Below are 19,644 nucleotides of genomic sequence, written 5' to 3'. Positions count from 1 at the left end.
CACACCAGGCTCTTAGGATCTTGAGATCCCAGGACCCCAGGAGCTTTGTCACACCAGGATCTCAGTGTCTCAGAGGAAGCTTGACTGTCAAGAACTCTGGCAAACCTAGAATCTCAGCATCACAAGATCTCAGAATCACAGGATCACAAAGAAAGCTGGACTCTGAGAAGTTCTGACTCAACTGGGATTACAGGAAGGACAGACTCCAATATATCTATATTGAGGGCAGGGAACACTTGAGATAATCAGATGGTAGAAGGCAAGCATAAGAACAGAAGAAACAGAAACCAAGGTTACTTGGCATCATCAGAATCCAGCTCTCCCAACATATCAAGTCCTGTATATACCATCACACCAGAAAAGCAAGACATGGATCTAAAGTCACTTCTCATGATGATGATGGAGGATTATAAGAAGGACATAAGTAAATCCCTTAAAGAAATACAGGTGAAGCCAGGATGTGGTGGCACATCCTTTAATCCCAGCACTTGGGAGGCTGAAGCAGGCAGATTTCTGAGTTCTAGGCCAGCTTGGTCTACAGAGTGAATTGTAGGACAGCCAAGGCTATATAGAGAAAACCTGTCTTAAAAAAAATGCAGGAGAACACATCCAAATAGGTGAAAGAACTGAATAAAACCAACCAGGATCTAAAAATGGAAGTAGAAACAATAAAAAAAAATCACAAAGGGAGACAACTCTGGAAATAGAAAACCTAGGAAAGAAGTCAGGAGCCACAGATGCAAGCATAACAAGCAGAATACAAGAGATGAAAGAGGGAATCTCAGATGCAGAAGATACCACAGAAAACATTGAGACAACAATCAAAGAAAATGCAAAATACAAAAAGATACTAACCCAAAACATCCAGAAACTCCAGGACACAATGAGAAGACCAAACCAAAGGACAATAGGTATAGGCAAGAAGGAAGATTTCCAACTTAAAGGGCCAGTAAATATCTTCAACAAAATTGTAGAAGGAAACTTCCCCAACCTAAAGAACGAAATGCCCATGGACGTGCAAGAAGCCTACAAAAATCCAAATAGTTTCGACCAGAAAAGAAATCCTGAACATATATGCTCCAAATGCAAGGGCATCCACATTCATTAACAAAACTTTAATAAAGATCAAAACACACATTGCACCTCACACAATAATAGTGGGAGACTTCAACACCCCACTCTTATCATGGACACATCTTGGAAATAGAAAATAAACAGAGACACAGTGAAACTAACATAAGTTATGGAACAAATAGATTTAATTGATATCTATAGAACATTTTATCCTAAACAAAAGGATATACCTTTTTCTCAGGACTTCATGGTACCTTTTCCAAAATTGACCATATAACCAGTCACAAAACAGGCCTCAACAGATACAAAAATATTGAAATAATCCCATGAATCCTATCAGATCACTACAGAATAAGGCTGGTCTTCAATAACAACATAAATAATAGAAAACCCACATACACGTGGAAGCTGAACAACACTCTACTCAATGATAACTCGGTCAAGAAAGAAATAAAGAGATTAAAGACTTTTTAGAATTTAATCAAAATGAAGCCACAGAATATCCAAACTTATGCGACACAAAGAAAGAAGTCCTAAGAGAAAACACATAGCTTTCAGTGCCTTCAAAATTAATCTGGAGAGAACATACACAAGTAGCTTAACAGCACAGCTAAGAGCTCTAGAACAAAGGAAGAAAATTCACCCAAGAGGAGTACACAGCAGGAAATAATCAAACTCAGGGCTGAAGTCAACCAAATAGAAACAAAAATAACTATACAAAGAACCAACCAAACCAGGACCTGGTTCTTTGAGAAGATGAACAAGGTAAACCCTTAGCCAGACTAAGTAGAGGGCACAGGGACAGTATACTAATTAACAAAATCAGAAATGAAAAGGGAGACACAACAACAGAATCTGAGGAAATCCAAAAAACCACCAGATCCTACTATAAACTATACTATCCTATACTCAAGAAAACTGGAAAACCTGCATGAAATGGACAATTTTCTAGACAGATTCCAGATACCAAAGTTAAATCAGGATCAGATTAATAATCTAAACAGTCCCATATGCTTTAAAGAAATACAGTCATTAATAGTCTCCCAACCAACAAAAAGGCCAAGACCTGATGGGTTTAGTGCAGAGTTCTATCAGACCTTCAAAGAGGACCTAATTCCAATACTCCTCAAATTATTCCACAAAATAGAAAAAGAAGGTACTCTACCCAATTCTTTCTATGAAGCCACAATTTCTCTGAAACCTAAAACAAAGGCCCAACAAAGAAAGAGAACTTCAAACCTATTTCCCTTATCAATATCAATACAAAAATACTAAATACAATTCTCGAAAAACGGAATCCAAGAACACATCAAAACAATCATCCATCATGATCAACTAGGCCTCATACCAGTGATGCAGGGATGGTTCAATATACTGAAATCCATCAATGTAATTCACTTTATAAACAAACAGAAGACAAAAACCACATGATCATCTCATTAGATCCTGAAAAAGCATTTGACAAAATCTGACACTCGTTCATAATAAAGCTCTTGGAAAGATCAGGAATTCAAGGTCCATACCTCAACATAAGAAAGGCAATATACAGCAAACCAGTAGCCAACATCAAACTAAATAGAGAGAAACTTGAAGCAATCCCACTAAAATTAGGGACTAGACAAGGCTGCCCACTATCTCCCTACTTACTCAATATAGTACTTTAAGTCCTAGCCAGAGCAATTAGACAACAAAAGGAGGTCAAAGGAATACAAATTGGAAAGGAAGAAGTCAACATACCACTATTTGCAGATGATGTGATGATATAAATAAGTGACCCCAAAAATTCCACTAGAGAACTCCTAAACCGGATAAACAACTTCAGTGTAGCAGCTGGATACAAAATTAACTTAAAAAAACAAATCAGTGGCCTCAGTTGCCTTTCTCTATACAAATGATAAACAGGCTGAGAAAGAAATTAGGGAAATAACACCCTTCACAATAGTCACATATAATATAAAATACCTTGCTGTGACTCTGACTAAGGAAGTGAAAAATCTGTATGATAAGAACTACAAGTCTTTGAAGAAAGAAATAGAAGAAGATCTCAGAAGATGGAAAGGTATCCCATGCTCATGGATTGGCGGGATTTATATAGTAAAAATAGTTATCTTGCCGAGAGGAATCTACAGATTCAATACAGTCCCCATCAAAATTCCAACTCAATTCTTCACAGAGCTAAAAGGGCAATTTGCAAATTCACCTGGAAAAACAAAAAACCTAACATAGCAAAAACTATTCTCAATAATAAAGAACCTGTGGTGGAATCACCATCCCTGACCTCAAGCTGTACTGCAGAGCAATTGTCATAAAAACTGCATGGTTCTGGTACAGTGAAAGACAGTTAGATCAGTGGAATAGAATTGAAGATACAGAAATGAGCCCATACACTATGGTCACTTAATCTTTGACAAAGAAGCTAAAACCATGCAGTGGAAATAAGACAGCATTTTCAAGAAATGGTACTGTCTCAACTGACAGTAAAGATGTAGAAAAATGCGATTTGATCCATTCTTATCTCCTTGTACAAAGCTCAAGTCTAAGTGGATCAAGGAACTCCACATAAAACCAGAGACAGTGAAATTTAGGAGAAATTGGCGAAGAGCCACAAAGATATGGGTGGTGGGGAAAAATTCCTGAACAGAACAGCAATGGCTTGTGCTGTAAGATCAAGAATTGACAAATGGGACCTCATAAAATTGTAAAGCTTCTGTAAGGCAAAGGACACAGTTAATAAGACAAAATGCAATCAGCAGATTGGGAAAAGATCTTTATCAATCATAAATCCTATAGGGGGCTAATATCCAATATATATAAAGAACTCAAGAAGTTGGACTCCAGAAAACCAAATATTCGTATTAAAAAATGCACACATATCTAAACAAAGAATTCTCAACTGAGGAATACCGAATGGCTGAGAAGCACCTAAAAAATATTCAACATCCTTAATCATCAGGGAAATGCAAATCAAATCAAAACAACCCTAAGATTCCACCTCACACCAGTCAGAATGCCTAAGATCAAAAACTCAGGTGACAGCAGATGCTGGCGAGGATGTAGAGAAAGATGAACACTCCTCCATTGCTGGTGGGATTGCAATCTGGTACAACCATTCTGGAAATCAGTTTGGTGGATCCTCAGATTATTGGACATAGTTCTACGGGAAGATTCAGCAATACCACTCCTGGGCATATACCCAAAAGGTGCTCCATCTTGTAAATTAAGGACACATGCTCCACTATGTTTATAGCAGCCTTATTTATAATAGCCAGAAGCTGGAAAGAACCCAGATGTCCCTCAACAGAGGAATAGATAGAGAAAATGTGGTAATTTACACAATGGAGTACTACTCAGCTATTAAAACCAATGAACTCATGAAATTCTTAGACAAATGGATGGATCTGGAGGATATCATCCTGACTGAGGTAACCCAATCACAAAAGAACACACATTATATGCACTCACTGATAAGTGGATATTAGCCCAGAGGCTCAGAACACCCAAGATACAATTTGCAAAACACATGAAACGCAAGAAGAAGGAAGACCAAAGTGTGGACACTGATCCTTCTTAGAAGGGGGAACAAAATACCCATGGAAGGAGTTACAAAGTGTGGAGCAGAAATGGAAGGAAAGGCCACCCAGAGACTGCCACACCTGGGGATCCATCCCATAAACAGACACTAAACCCAGACACTATTGTGGATTCCAACAAGTACTTGCTGACAGGAGCCTGATATGGCTGTCTCCTGAGAGGCTTTGCTAGAGCCTGACAAATACAGAGGTGGATGCTGGCAGCCAAATATGGGACTGAGCACAGGGTCCCCAGTGGAGGAGTTAGAGAAAGGGTTGAAGGGGCTGAAGTGGTTTGCAACCCCCTAGGGGGAACAACAATATGAACTAACCAGTAACCCCAAAGCTCCCTGGGACTAAACCACCAATAAAAGAAAACACAGGGAGAGACTCATGGCTCTAGCTGCATATGTAGCACAGGATTGCTTAGTTGGTCATCAATGGGAGGAGAGGCCCTTAGTCCTGTGAATGTTCTGTGCCCCAGTATAGGGGAATGCCTGGGCCAGCAATTGGGAGTGGGTGGGCTGGGGAACAGGGGGAGGGGGGAGAGCTTAGGGGATTTTTGGAGGGGATACTAGGTGAGAGGGTAACAATAAAAATGTAAATAAAGAAAATATCTAATAATGATAATTAAAAAAAAGACTTGGGCTTTTAACGGTACCATTCTTTCATTTGCTTGGTTAGAATTACTCCAGGATAGTGTTATGTTATTTGTGACTATTTGGTGTTGGTTCCCTGACTTTATCTTTATCCCTTTGCAATTTGTATACAAGAAGGATATTAATATTTTTGTTTTAGACAATTCTGTATCCAGTGACTTTGCTGAAGATGCTTATCAGCTGGAGGAGTCCTCTGGCAGAATTATTGGGATTACATATATGTATTATAGTGCCATATGCAAATAGTGATACTTTGAATTCTTTCCTATCTGAATTCTCCTGATCTCCTTTAATTATTGCTGTGGCTAGAACTTCCAGTATTATATTGAATAGGTATGGAGAAAGTGAACAGCCTTGTCATGTTTCTGATTTTAGCGGAATTATTTGAGCTTTTTTCCATTTAATTTGATGTTGGATACATGCTTGTGGTAAATTGCCTTAAGTAAGTATAGGTATTTCTCCTGTATCCTTGATCTCTTCAAGACTTTTAATATAATAGTATGTTGGATTTTGTCAAAGGCATTTTCAGCATCTAATTAAATGATCATATGATTTTTTTTCTTTTAGATTGTTTATATGCTGGACTTTCTTATGTTAACAGATTTTCTTATGTTGATCCATCTATGCATCTCTGGAATGAAGCCTACTTTATCATGGTAGATGATTTTTCTGAAGTGTTTATGCATTTAGCTTGCAGGTGTTTTAAAAGTATTTTTGCATCTATGTCCATGAGGGAAATTGGTCTATAATTTTCTTTCTTTGGTGAATCTTTATGTGGATTGAGTTTCAGGGTAACAGTGGACACATAAAAAAATTGGTGATGGTTTTTCTGTTTCTATTTTATGGAATAGTTTGAGGCACATTGGTCTAAGCTCTTCTTTCAACGTCTGATAGAATTCTGTGCTAAAACTGTCTGGCCCTGGACTTTTATTATTATTAATTATTATTATTATTATTATTATTATTATTATTATTTGTTGTTGTTGTTGTTGTTGTTGTTAGGAGACTTTTAATGATTGCTTCTATTTCCTTGTAGGCTATAGGTCTATTTAAGTCTTTTATCTGATCTTGATTTAAGTTTGGTATGAGGTGTCTATTGAGAAAATGTTCTCCATGTGTTTTCTTTCTTTCTTTCTTTCTTTCTCTCTCTCTCTCTCTCTCTCTCTCTCTCTCTCTCTCTCTCCCTTCCTTCCTTCCTTCCTTCCTTCCTTCCTTCCTTCCTTCCTTCCTTCCTTTCTCTCTCTCTCTCTCTCTCTCTTTCTTTCTTTCTTTTTTTTTTGAGTTTTTCTAGTTTTGTGGAGAACGGGCTTTGAAGTATGACCTAATTTGTTTTAGTATTTCTTTTGTGTCTATTATTATGTCTCTCCATTCACCTGATTTTCTTAATTTTTCTAAATTAAGAAAATGCTCTTTCTGTTTCTTAGGTAGTTTGGGTCAGAGTTTGTCTAACATGTTGATTTTCTCAAATAATCAACTCTTTCTTTGTTTCACTTTTTTGTCTTGTTCTCTTTGCTTTTATTTTATTGATTTCGGCTCTCAGTTTTATTATTACCTTCCATTTATTTCTCTTGTGTGTGATTTCTTCTTTTTGTTTTAGAACTTTTAGGAGTGCTGATAAGTTGGTAATATAAGATCACTCCAATTTCTTTTCTTTTACTTTCTTTTCTCTCCTTTTCTTTTCTTTCTTTTACTATCTTTTCTTTTGTTTTGTTTTGTTTTTTTTTCTTATTATATAGGGATTTAGTGTTATAAAATTCCTCTTAGCACAGCTTTCATTGTGTCCATTTGTTTGGGCATGTTGTGCATTAAGTTTCATTTTTCAGTGAAAATAAGTCTTTTATTTTTTGTTTGCTTCTGTCTTGACCCAGTATTTATTCATTATAAAATTCTTGAGTTCCTATGAATTTGTAGGCTTTCTATTGTTGAAACACAGCTTCAATCCATGGTATTCTGATAGTATATAGAGGCTTTTGTCTCCCCAATTTTCTTATATCCCTTGAGGTTTGCTTTGTGACTCAGTATGCAGTCAATTTTGAAGAATGTTCCCTAAGTTGCTGAGAAGAAGTTATACTCCCTTATGTTTGGGTGAAATGTTATGTAGATGTCTGTTAGTTCTTCTTTTCTTTTCTTTTTATTTATTAAGGCATTTTTATTAGATATTTTCTTCATTTACATTTCAAATGCTACTCCCATGCCCTCCCCCCGCCCTGCTTCCCAACCCACCAACTCCCACTTCCTGGCCCTGGCATTCTCCTGTACTGGGGCATATGATCTTCGCAATACCAAGGGCCTCTCCTCCCATTGATGGCTGACTACACCATCCTCTGCTACATATGCAACTAGAGACACAGCTCTGGGGGGAGGGTACTAGTTAGTTCATATTGTTGTTCCTCCTATAGGGTTGCAGACCCCTTTATCTCCTTGGGTACTTTCTCTAGCTCCTTCATTGGGAGCTCTGTGTTCCATCCAATAGATGACTGTGAGCATCCACTTCTGTTTCTCTCCTGGGCATATACTCAGATGTTCCAACTTGTAATAAGGACATATGCTCCACTATGTTCATACCAGCCTTATTTATAATAACTAGAAGCTGGAAAGAACCTAGTTGTCCCTCAACAGAGGAATGGATACAGAAAATGTGGTACATTTACACAATAGAGTACTACTCAGCAATTAAAAACAATGAATCCATGAAATTCTTAGACAAATGGATGCATCTGAAGGATATCATCCTGAGTGAGGTAACCTAATCACAAAAGAGCACACATGATATGCACTCACTGATAAGCGGATATTAGCCCAGAAACTTAGAATATCCAAGATACAATTTGCAAAACACGCGAAACTCAAGAAAAGGAAGACCAAAGTGTGGATATTTCGCTCTTTCTTAGAATGGGGAACAAAATATCCGTGGAAGGAGTTACAGAGACAATGTTCAGAGCTGTTAGATCTTCTTAGTGCCATTATCTCTGTTTGCTTTTTGTCTGAAAGACCGTTCCATTGGTAAGACTGGGGTATTGAAGTCTTCCGGTACCCATGTTTGAGGGTTCATGTGTGATGCAAGCTCCAGTAATGTTTCTTTTACAAATGTGGGTACCCTTGCATTTGTGAATTGAAATGTATTTTGGGGGGATTATCTTCATAGATCAGTATGAAATGTCCTTCCTTGTCTGTTCTAATTAATTTTAGTTTGAGGCATATTTTATTAGATATTAGAATAACTATATAAGCTTGCTTCTTGGGGGCCTTTTCTTGGAAAATATTTTTCTAACCCTTAAATCTGAGATACTGTCTATCCTTGATGTTGAATTATGTTACTTGTGTGTAGCAGAAATACTTTTCTGTTTTTACATCCATAGTTAGTCTTTGAGAGATATCAATGACTAATTATTAATTCCTCTGATTTTGCTCAAGTGTGTGGATATGCATGCGTGTGCGTGTGTGTGCGTGTGTGTGTATTGTATTCCATCTTTGGGTTTTTTTCTGGTGTGAGATTATTTAATGTCTGTGTTTTCATAGTTACAGTTAACCTCCTTTAGTTGAACTTTTTCTTTCAAAATATTATCTAGGACTGAATTTTTGGATAAATGGTGTCCAAACTTAACTTCATCACATTGTTTTCTTCATCTATGATGATTGAGAATTTGGCTGGGTATAGTAGTCAGAGCTGACATCTGTGTACTCTTTGAGTCTACAGTATATCTATCTGCTCAGGCTCTTCTGGGTTTTAGAGTCTTCATTGAGAAGTCTAGTGTAATTCTAATAGGTCTGCCCTTATATATTATTTGGCCTTTTCCCCTTACAGCTTTTAATATTCTTTCTTTGTTCTGTGTGTTTGATTATTGTGTGGCGAGAGACTTTTCTTTTATGGTGTTTTATTTTTTCTTTTAATTTATTTGGTGTTTTATAAGCTTCTTGTAACTTCATACACCTGTCCTTCTGTATATTAGGAAAATTTTCTTCTATGATTTCATTAAAATATTTTCTTGGCCTTTAGCTGGGCATCTTCTCCTTTCTATGGTTCCTTTATTCATAAATTTGGTCTTTTAATAATGTCCTAGATTTCCAGGATATTTTATGTTAGAAAGTTTTTAGATTTAACATTTTCTTTGGGTCATGTATCTATTTCTTTTATTAACACTGTAGATTGTCTCTTCCATATCTTGTATTCTGTGTGGGAAGTCTGGTCACTTACCTATATTTTTTATTTCCAGAATTCCCTCAGTTTGTGTTTTCTTTATTGTTTCTATTTTCATTTCCAGGTCTTGAATAGGTTTATTTGTTCTTTTAACTGTTTGGTCCCCCCCCCTTGGTGTTCTTGACATTCTTTAATGGGTATATTAATTTCCTCCAACTTTTTTTTTGATTGTCATTTTCTGGATTTCTTTAAAGGACTTTCAAATGTCCTCCTTTAGGAGTTTTATTATCTTCATAAATTTGGGTTTAAGTTCCTTCTCTTGTGGTTCATCTTTGTTGGAATTTTCAGGGCTTGTTGTAGTGATGATGACATATCCTGGCTTCTATTGATTATGTTCTTACACTGGCATGTAAACATCTGTATTGGGAGTGACTGTAGCTCTTGGTATCAATACCTGAGTTTGTCTTTGTTGAATGGATATTTTCTTTCTGGGTTTCTGGTTCATTCTGGTCTTCTGGCTGGAGTGGCCTCTGGATCAGTAGAGGATCTCTCCCTAAGTTGGAGACTAGACTTCTTGTGGCCTACGTGGCCTCTGGTCCAGCAGGGGTATTTTTTTTGCACAAGTTGGGGGCTGGAGGTCTGAGCATGTATGTGACCTCTGATCTGGTTTTCAGAAGGCTGCTCTTGACTCAGGATGTTGGCCTTGTTTCTGGTGGGGCAGTAGGCTTTACTAGAGGCATGACCTGTGATATCAACACACTAGGGTTTTAAAGAAACATGTTTGCTTAATTTTTAACTCCCTAAATAATACCTATATTTAATCAAGGTCCATAAATTTTTGAAGAATAATAGTGTAATTGTTATAGAAAAAAGTCATATGCTATATTGTAATGTTGTATGGATGTGATACCTGATAGTGTTCTATTTAATTTTACTAAACCTAATATCCTTTTCAGTATTGGAATTGGTATCAAAATACAAAGCTTTCAATTAAAGTGTCTTGACGTCTCTGAATTAAGCTCGAGGCACAAGTTTGTGATAATATCATGAACAGATCAAAACTATAATCACTCTATAGTCATGCTAAAAGTTTCTGCCATGGATATGTTATGAAGTAGCAAAGGAAATGCTGGACTATGTAGTGGAAATAGAATGGAATTCAATCTTCTTTTTAAGCTATTGACAGTAACCATGACCATTATATGAGAGTGTTCATGTGGCTACCACATGAAGAAAGAACAAATCCTCCCCTAGTCCTAGTGCATTTGTGTTGAATATTGAAGTTGAGTGTGTAATAGATACCTTTCAGAGAGGACAATGGAGGCATTCCTTTGGAGACAATGAAGCTTTGTTGAAGGACCAAGGGAAGCTTTTCTTCAGGTCAAAAAAATAGATTAAAGGTATAGGACAGAAGACAAGTTGGGTTGATTGTGGATAGGAGGTAGGTGGGAAGGTTAAGTCTCTCAATAGATTGAGCATGCATATTTGAACTCTCTGCTGGTTCAAAGAAAAGGATACCTAGACGTTCTTATCAGGTTGCCTAGATGTAGGACAAAAGGAGAAAAAGGATCAGACATTGAAAGCTGTGAACAGCCATATAGAAAAATGAAATCAGACTCACTCTCTTATGAGTCTCAGTAATTTCTTCTTCTTCTTCTTTTTTAATTTGAATACACTTTATCAGACGTGAGAAAAGAAATATCTAAGAAGTATTTTTACAGGTTCTGCATAAGGTTACTACACCATGAGAAAACAAATACAGACTTCTTCCTCCTAAAAATGATATCATGGTTATAACTGTATTTACATAACTTTGAGAAACACAAATACTTTTTGATGGAATAAATAGCAAAAATTCATCAATATATCGTAGGTATTACTTATCAGCATAGTATCATTGGAATTGTGTCATCTTTTTAGTCAACAAAACCTGAATAGTCTTCACAATTCTCCCTTAAGTTGTATATTAAATATCATTCTATGTTTTTTGACGTCATTCTTTTTTCCAATATTTTATTAGATATTTACTTCATTTACATTTCGAATGCTATCCCAAAAGTCCTCTATACTCTCCCCTCCCCCCACCCGCTCCCCTACCCACCCACTCCCACTTATTGGCTCTGGTGTTTCCCCTGTACTGGGGCATATATAGTTTGCAAGACCAAGGGGCCTCTCTTCCCAATGATGGCTGACTAGGCCATCTTCTGCTACATATGAAGCTAGAGACACGAGCTCTGGGGGTACTGGTTAGTTCATATTGTTTTTCCACCTATAGGGTTGCAGACCCCTTTAGCTCCTTGGATACTTTCTCTAGCTTCTCCATTGGGGGCCCTATATTCCATCCAATAGCTGACTGTGAGCATCCATTTCTGTGTTTGCCAGGTACTGGCAAAGCCTCACAAGAGACAGCTATATCAGGGTCCTTTCAGTAAAATCTTGCTGGCGTATGCAATAGTGTCTGCATTTGGTGGCTGATTATGGGATGAACCCTCAGGTGTGGCAGTCTCTAGATGGTCCATCCTTTCATCTCAGCTCCAAACTTTGTTTCTGTAACTCCTTCCATGGGTGTTTTGTTCCCAATTCTTTTCATTAATTAATTAATTAACTAATTAATTAATTAATTGGGTATTTTCTTCATTTACATTTCCAATGCTATCCCAAAAGTCCCCCATACCCCCCACTCCCCTACCCACCCACTCCCACTTCTTGGCCCTGGCATTCCCCTGTACTGAGGGATATAAAGTTTGCAAGACCAATGGGCCTCTCTTTCCACTGATGGCAGACTAGGCCATCTTCTGATACATATGCAGCTAGAGACACGAGCTCCGGGGGATACTGGTTAGTTCATATTGTTGTTCCACCTAGAGGGTTGCAGACCTCTTTAGCTCCTTGGGTACTTTCTCTATCTCCTCCATTGGGGGCCCTGTGATCCATCCAATAGCTGACTGTGAGCATCCTGAACACGATATTCAGGATGAGGAACTCAAAGACATTTTTAATTGCTTGCCTTTTATCGTTTCCTGACAACCATAACCTATTTTTTTAAATTACATATATATATATTTTAAAATTATTTGTTTATCTATTTTATATTTATGAGTCCTCTCTCTACACATACATCTGCATGAAAGAAGACAGCATCAAGTCTTTTTATAGATGGCTATGAGCCATCATGTGGTTACTGGGAATTGAATTCAGTACCTCTGAAAGAACAGCCAGTGTTTTAATCACTGAGCCATCTCTCTAGCCCCTATTTTTAATTATGTGTATGTCTGCATTCGAGTATGACTGTCTGTGGAGGCCAGAGGATGGTATTGACTCCCCTGTATGTGGACTTATGGGGCATTGTCCATGCCCAATATAGATACTGGGAACCATACCTTAGTCCTCACGATGGTAAGCATTCTTAACTGCTAAAGTATCTCTCCAACCCCAGCCTGTCACTTCTTCATTGAATGACCCCATGATCCAATCTCAGTATAAATGAAATAGCTTCCTTTAAGCCTTCAGCTCAGACTCTTGCAATTCTTATGACAATAGAATATTTCCACACACCTATATTTGTATGCACTTACATTATAATGAATGGGCTTACACTGTAAGTATGTGTGGATAGATGGAAATTTAATTTTCTTTCTGTGATTTCTGTAAGGATTTTATGTTGATTCTGAAGAATCAACACAGTAGGTTCCATATGATGAATGAACAACACAGCTGTCCTTGAAGAAATGGAACAGCAGAGAGATTTGTGAGGATATGGACACACTCTTGTACTTTTTATGCACTGATGTTTTTTGCATATTTAGCTATTTAGACTGAGATACTCACGGATAAAGTTTGGTAAGGTTGATCTTGGAGTTGAATGATATCATAGTCACTGGACTGAGCAGAGAATTACTTCCAATCAATGGACTCACCAGAGGTATACCTCAGAAGCAGATGTTATCTAGAAACCCACACCTGCACATTTCTATTTACTTATTTTTTTATTGATAATTTTGTTTATTAATATTTCAAGTATTACCCCCTTCCTGGTTTGCTTTCTGAACACCTCCCATATTACCCCCCTCACCCTGCCTCTCTAAGAGTGCTCCCCTATCCACCCTCCCACTCCTACCCCACCGCCCTAGCATTCCTCTACACTGGGGCATCAAGCCTTCACAGGAACAAGAGCCTCCCCTTCCTTTGATGCCAGACAAGGCCATCCTCTGCTACATATGCAGCTTGAGCCATGAGTCACTCTATGTGTATTCTTTGGTTGGTGGTTTACTCCCTGGAAGTTCTGGGGGTTCTGGTTGGTTGATATTGTGTTCTTCCTATAGTGTGGCAAACCCCTTCTGCTCCTTCAGTCCTTCCCCTAACTCCTCCATTGAGTCCCCTTGCTCATTCTGTCCAATGGTTGGCTGCAAGCATCTGTATCTGTATCTGTAAGACTCTGGCCAAGCCTCTCAGGAGACATCCATACCAGGCTCCTGTCAGCAAGCACTTCTTGGCAACAGCAGTAGTGTCTGGGTTTGGTTGTTGCCTATGGGATGAATTTCCAGATAGGGCAGTCTCTGGATGGCCATTCCTTCAGGATCTGCTCCAGTCTTTGTCCCTTTCAGGCAGGAACAGTTCTGAGTTAAAATTTTGAGAAGGGTAGGTGGCCCCATCCCATCCCAGGGCATGCCTAATTTCAGAATATGGTCTCTACAGGTTCTCTCTCCCCTTTGTTGGGTATTTCAGCTAATGTCATCCTCTTTGGGTCCTGGGAGCCTGTTGCTTGCCTGGCATTTCTGGTTGCTACCCCCACTTCCCCATCCCCCACTACTAAACACCTCTGTTTAATTTCCTGACCCTCTGTACATCTCCCCTGTTTCCTCTCACACCTGATCCTGTGCCCCCTTTTCCTCTCCCCCTACTCTTTTTCTCCCAAGTCCTGACCATCCTCTACCTCCTATAATTATTTTGTTCCCCATTCTAATTAGGACTGAGGCATCTATACTTTGGTCTTCCTTCTTTTTGAACTTAATGTGGTCTGTAAGTTGTATCATGGGTATTCTGAGCTTTTTTTCAGAATATCCACTTATTAGTAAGTACATACCATGTGAATTTCTTTGTGAGCATGTTACTTCACTCAAGGTATTTTTTTTTGGTTTCATTCATTTGCCTGCCAATTTCATGAAGTCACTGTTTTTAATTGCTGAGTAGTTCTCCACTGTGTAAATGTACCACATTTTCTGTATTCATTCATCTGTTGAGAGACATATGGATTTTTTCAGCTTCTGACTATCATATAAAAGGCTGGTATGAACATAGTGGAACATGTGCCCTTCTTATATGTTGGAGCATCTTTGGGGTATATGCCCAAGTGTAGTATAGGTGGGACCTCAGGTAATACTATGTCCAATTTTTTGAGGAACCGCCAGAGTGATTTCCAGAGTGGTTGAACCTGTTTGCAATCCAACCAGCAAATGTAGGAGTGTTCCTCTTTCTGTACATCCTCACCAGAATCTGCTGTCACCTGAGTTTTTGATCTTAGCCATTCTGACTGTTGTGAGGTAGAATCTCAGGGTTATTTTGATTTGCATTTCCCTAATGACTAAGGATGTTGAACATTACTTTAAGTGATTCTCAGCCATGTGAGATTCCTCAGTTTAGAATTCTCTTTTTAGCTCTGTACCCCATTTTTAATAGGGTTATTTGATTCTCTGGAGTCTAATTTCTTGAATTCTTCATATATTTTGGATATTAGCCCTCTATCAGATGTAGGGTTGGTTAAGATCTTTTCCTAAACTGTGGGTTGCCATTTCATCCTATTAACACTGTCCTTGCCTTGAGGGAAGCTTTTCAATTTTATAAGATCCCACTTGTCGATTGTTGATATTAAGACCTACACTATTGATACTCTGTTAAGGGAAATTCCCCCTGTATTGGAGGTTCTTCCCCACTTTCTCTTCTATTAAATTCAGTGTTTCTAGTTTTATGTGGATTCCTTGATCCTCTTGGACTTGAGCGCTGTACAAGGAGATAAGAATGGATCAGTTTGCATTCTTCTACATGTTGACTGCCAGTTGAACCAGCACTAATTGTTGAAAATGCTGTCTTTTTTTCCACTGGATAGTTTTAGCTTCTTTGTCAAAGATTAAGTGACCATAGGTGTTTTGGTTCATTTCTGAGTTTTCAATTCTATTCCAGTGATCTACATGCCTGTCTCTGTACCAATACCATGTGTTGTTGTTTTTCGTTTGTTTGTTTGTTTTTATCACTATTGCTCTGTAGTAGAGCTTACAGTCAGGATGGTGATTCCCCGAGAAGTTCTCTTATTGTTGAGAATAGTTTTTGCTATCCTAGGATTTTTGTTGTTCCAAATTAATTTGAGAGCTGCTCTATCTCTCTGAAGTATTGAGTTGGAATTTTGATGGAGATTGCATTAAATCCGAAGATTGCCACACAAGTATATGTCAAGAAACATAAAAAAGTACATAGCAGCATTCTTGTAAAGAGAATTAAACTTATAGTAGATTTTAAAGAGTATTTTTTTTTTATCTATTGTCTCTGCATGCTAAATTCAGGTGCCATATTTTTCCAGTGAAAGAGGATCTAGATAATTTTTAGACAAGGAAGTTGCTTCTCATTTATTTCATAAGGTGGAAAATTAGTTTTAAATATAGAAAAGTCTTGTTGGGACAGATTAAGTGATTAAAAGTGGTGAGAATGAAAGTTTAATGCATTCTCAATGATGATTTAAAATATTGAAATCAGAATCTGTTAGGTATCAGGTGCCAGCTGCCAAGAACATATCAAATCTCACAACTAGGCAAAATTTCAAGTAAAATCCATTTCTTTACAACTACAAGTTTATAAAGGTTAATTTTGTTTCTTTGTTAGAGTTTCATTGCTGTGAAGAGACACCATGACCAAGGCAAATCTTATGGAGGAAACATTTTATTGGGTCTGTCTTACAGTTTCAGCGATTCAGTCTGTTATCTTTGTGGTGGAAGCATGGCAAAAACCAGGCAGATGTGGTATTGAAGAAGGAGCTGAGAACTCTACATCTTGATCTAAAGGCATCCAGGAGCACTAGAAGACCTCAAAGCCCACCTACACAGAGACATTCATACTCCAACAAGGCCAATCTCCTAATAGTGCCATGTCCCATGGGCCAAACATATTCAAGCCAACACAATGTATTTAATGGGCTAGGTGGTGGATAGTAGTACTTAATATATCCCACTTTGCTTCAAAATGCAGAGCAAACCCTTGGCTGACTCTTGTTATTTTCATATAGATTATATGTCAACATCATTACTTGTATCAGTCTAAATACAAAACGCAAGCGTGTTTGAATCCATATTAACATATACTCTTGTGGTATTTTAAGTTTTGGTATATTTTTACTTAGTGTTGGTGTAATAGAAACAACCTTTGATATCTCCTATGTCAATAGTCTTGCTACCAGCTCTATAGGGTGTCCAAATTGCTGTTAGTACTTTATTTATCTGAAAACACTGAAGGAGAAACAAGTCATTGGCTTTGAACAAGGTTGTTATACTTTAATACAAGAGTTCTCATAACTGATAACTCTAGAATGCCCAGCATATCTTCTAGCCAGCTGGTTTCTATCCCTAAAAGTCTGGTTTCCTATCTGAATGTAAGACAATTCTAGGCCCCTGAAAAGTATATCTTAAAAAGGGTACCAGGAGCACTAGAATAATCAACAGATTCTACCACTCTCCCCAGATGAATACTCCTCAATTGATTAACTATCCCACTCCATTTTTATATGTTATGTTTTTTTTTTCTTAAAAAATGCAGAAGAAAAAATTCTGTGAGAAGTTGCTTGACTTATTGCTGTATTTCAGGAAAAAATATCTTCTGAACATCTGCAAAAAGTCTTTATTTTGACAGCTTGAAATACTTAATTTGAATACTAGAGAACAAGAGAGCTTTTTTTTTTTTTTCAAACTAAGAAGCAGTCAGAAAAGGGCTAATAACACAAGTAATAAGAAGTACTAGTAAGAAGTCTTTCCCTGGTACAGACTGGGGTTTAATAATATCAGGCCAACTTGACCCATGCAATATTGAGCTTGTTCATGAACACAAACTAGAAGCTTTATTAGGAAATCAACTGTCCATGACAGAAGAATTTCCGTTGCTTGGTAAAATGCCTTGGCCAAGCAAAAAAGAATTTAAATGATTTACTGACAACTGAAGTGGAATAACTTTTGATAGTAAATGTTTTATTATGTGGCACAATTTGTAAACTTTCTCAAAAGAGTGACTGTCTATAGATGGTTGTATTTGTGAACTTCATTTATAAAAACAAAAGAACTAGGCTTTACAAAAGGATAAATCTATAATATATTAATAATAAAATTAAAAATCCCCATTGCTGTTTTAAGATACAGAGTTGTAAATAATGAGATTCCAGACCTATGAGCATCATTTAAAAAGCAAATGTAATTATGTGATATTTGATGACAGGGTTAGAAAGTGGTCAGAAAATGATACCCAAGAAGTCTTTCTAAAGACGTTTAATAATTCCTTCTTCCATCCCTTCATTTCCTCCTCCTCCTCTCCCTCCTCCTCCTCCTTACTTTCCTTCTCCTTCTCCCTTCTTCCCCACTTGTTTTCTCATACTGGATACTGAATAGCTGTGTAGTCAAAGCTGCCTTTCTACTCATCACAATACTTAGTCTCAGAGTTATGATTCACTAAAAGAAATTAAGAATTTTATAAGTGTCATCTTATTAATGGCTATATTTTTACAGTTAGAAGATAGAGATTACATTAAGCAAAAGTTAAAGGCATTTGAAATGAAGTTCAAAAGAAACCATTTGGGAACTTGCATTTGTTCCCTGTTAGGGCTTCAACATGGATGCACTATTTCTGCCATGATTGACATGTAACATTTGCAAAGTGCATACAATTAGAGATGGTCTCATGATTTCTGCTAGACAGGATCTTTCGTGTGATTCAGTCATATAGACACGACCTACCTGAGATACTCAGACCCTGGTAAAACTACACATAAATCTCATTGTCCACATAAATTAGATGATCAGATTTTTGCTGCATGGACCTTCAAGATTATTCTTATTAGGCAAGATATCCCCATGGCTGAGAGCACTTCCCCTATGATTCTACCCAGGAATGATCCTGAAGCACACATTTCTTGGGAATATTCAATGTTAGCTTTCTGTGTGATTCTTTCCTCTAGAGGATATTTGCATGACTCCTAGCTTAGGCCCCCCTATTCAAATCATGGTATTTTTTTAAGGGTATACATTTAGCATAGCATTTATGTGACAGAAACAAAAAGAGTATCAGCATGAAGATACTTAGCATTTAGTGGGCCCTAGTGATTGGTAGGAAAAGTCTTAAATCAAGAATGAAATATCTATAAAGGCATTACACACACTGGTCTTATTTCCATACTAACTTGATTACTTCCTGCTTAATCTACTTTATGATAAATAACTGCAAAATGTATTTAACATAGTAAGAAGATGATGGTGAACTAAATTTTATATTCATATTATATCCTGAAAAGGTTTTACCTAAATTTTTTCTTGTACATTGGGACATGTGTATGAGTATTATTTTGTGACATATCTACAAAAATGGTTCAAATTTAATGGCAGACTCAAGGTTATACCATATTGGAATATGTCAATGCTATGATTCAATTTCCATAAAGAATAAATAAGTAAGGATCACAAAGGTATTTGAGATGTCTTCCCAGCAGATCTGATCCCTTCTCACTTACCAAATACAATTATGGGCAGGAAGCATTACTCCCAGTCATAATTTAATTATTTTTAAGTTCAAAGTCAGTTGGGGACAAAGCCAATTACTTTGCCTTTGTATACAGTCTTGTACTAAGACTGGTTTCTATTATGTGTTCTTCCAGAGCAAGATTTTCTTCTCCTGTAGAGAGGGCTTAGGTAAAATTCTGAATTGCTGCTATGCCTGCAAAATGTACTACACTTTATATAATTGTTATTTATACCCTAAGTTTCTATCATCTATTACCTATCATCTCTTATTTTTAAAATCATCTCTTTATTTCCCATATATCTATCATTTAAGCAGTTATCATTTATCATAGATGTCTCTCATCTATCAATCTATCACCTATCTGTTATCTGTCTATTCATTATCTACTATTCATATATCTATATTCTATCTATCTATCTATCTATCTATCTATCTATCTATC

The sequence above is a fragment of the Mus musculus genome, chromosome 1, assembly GCF_000001635.26.
Source record: "Mus musculus strain C57BL/6J chromosome 1, GRCm38.p6 C57BL/6J".
Lineage (NCBI taxonomy): Eukaryota > Metazoa > Chordata > Mammalia > Rodentia > Muridae > Mus > Mus musculus.
Note: the sequence above shows the minus strand (reverse complement) of the source record.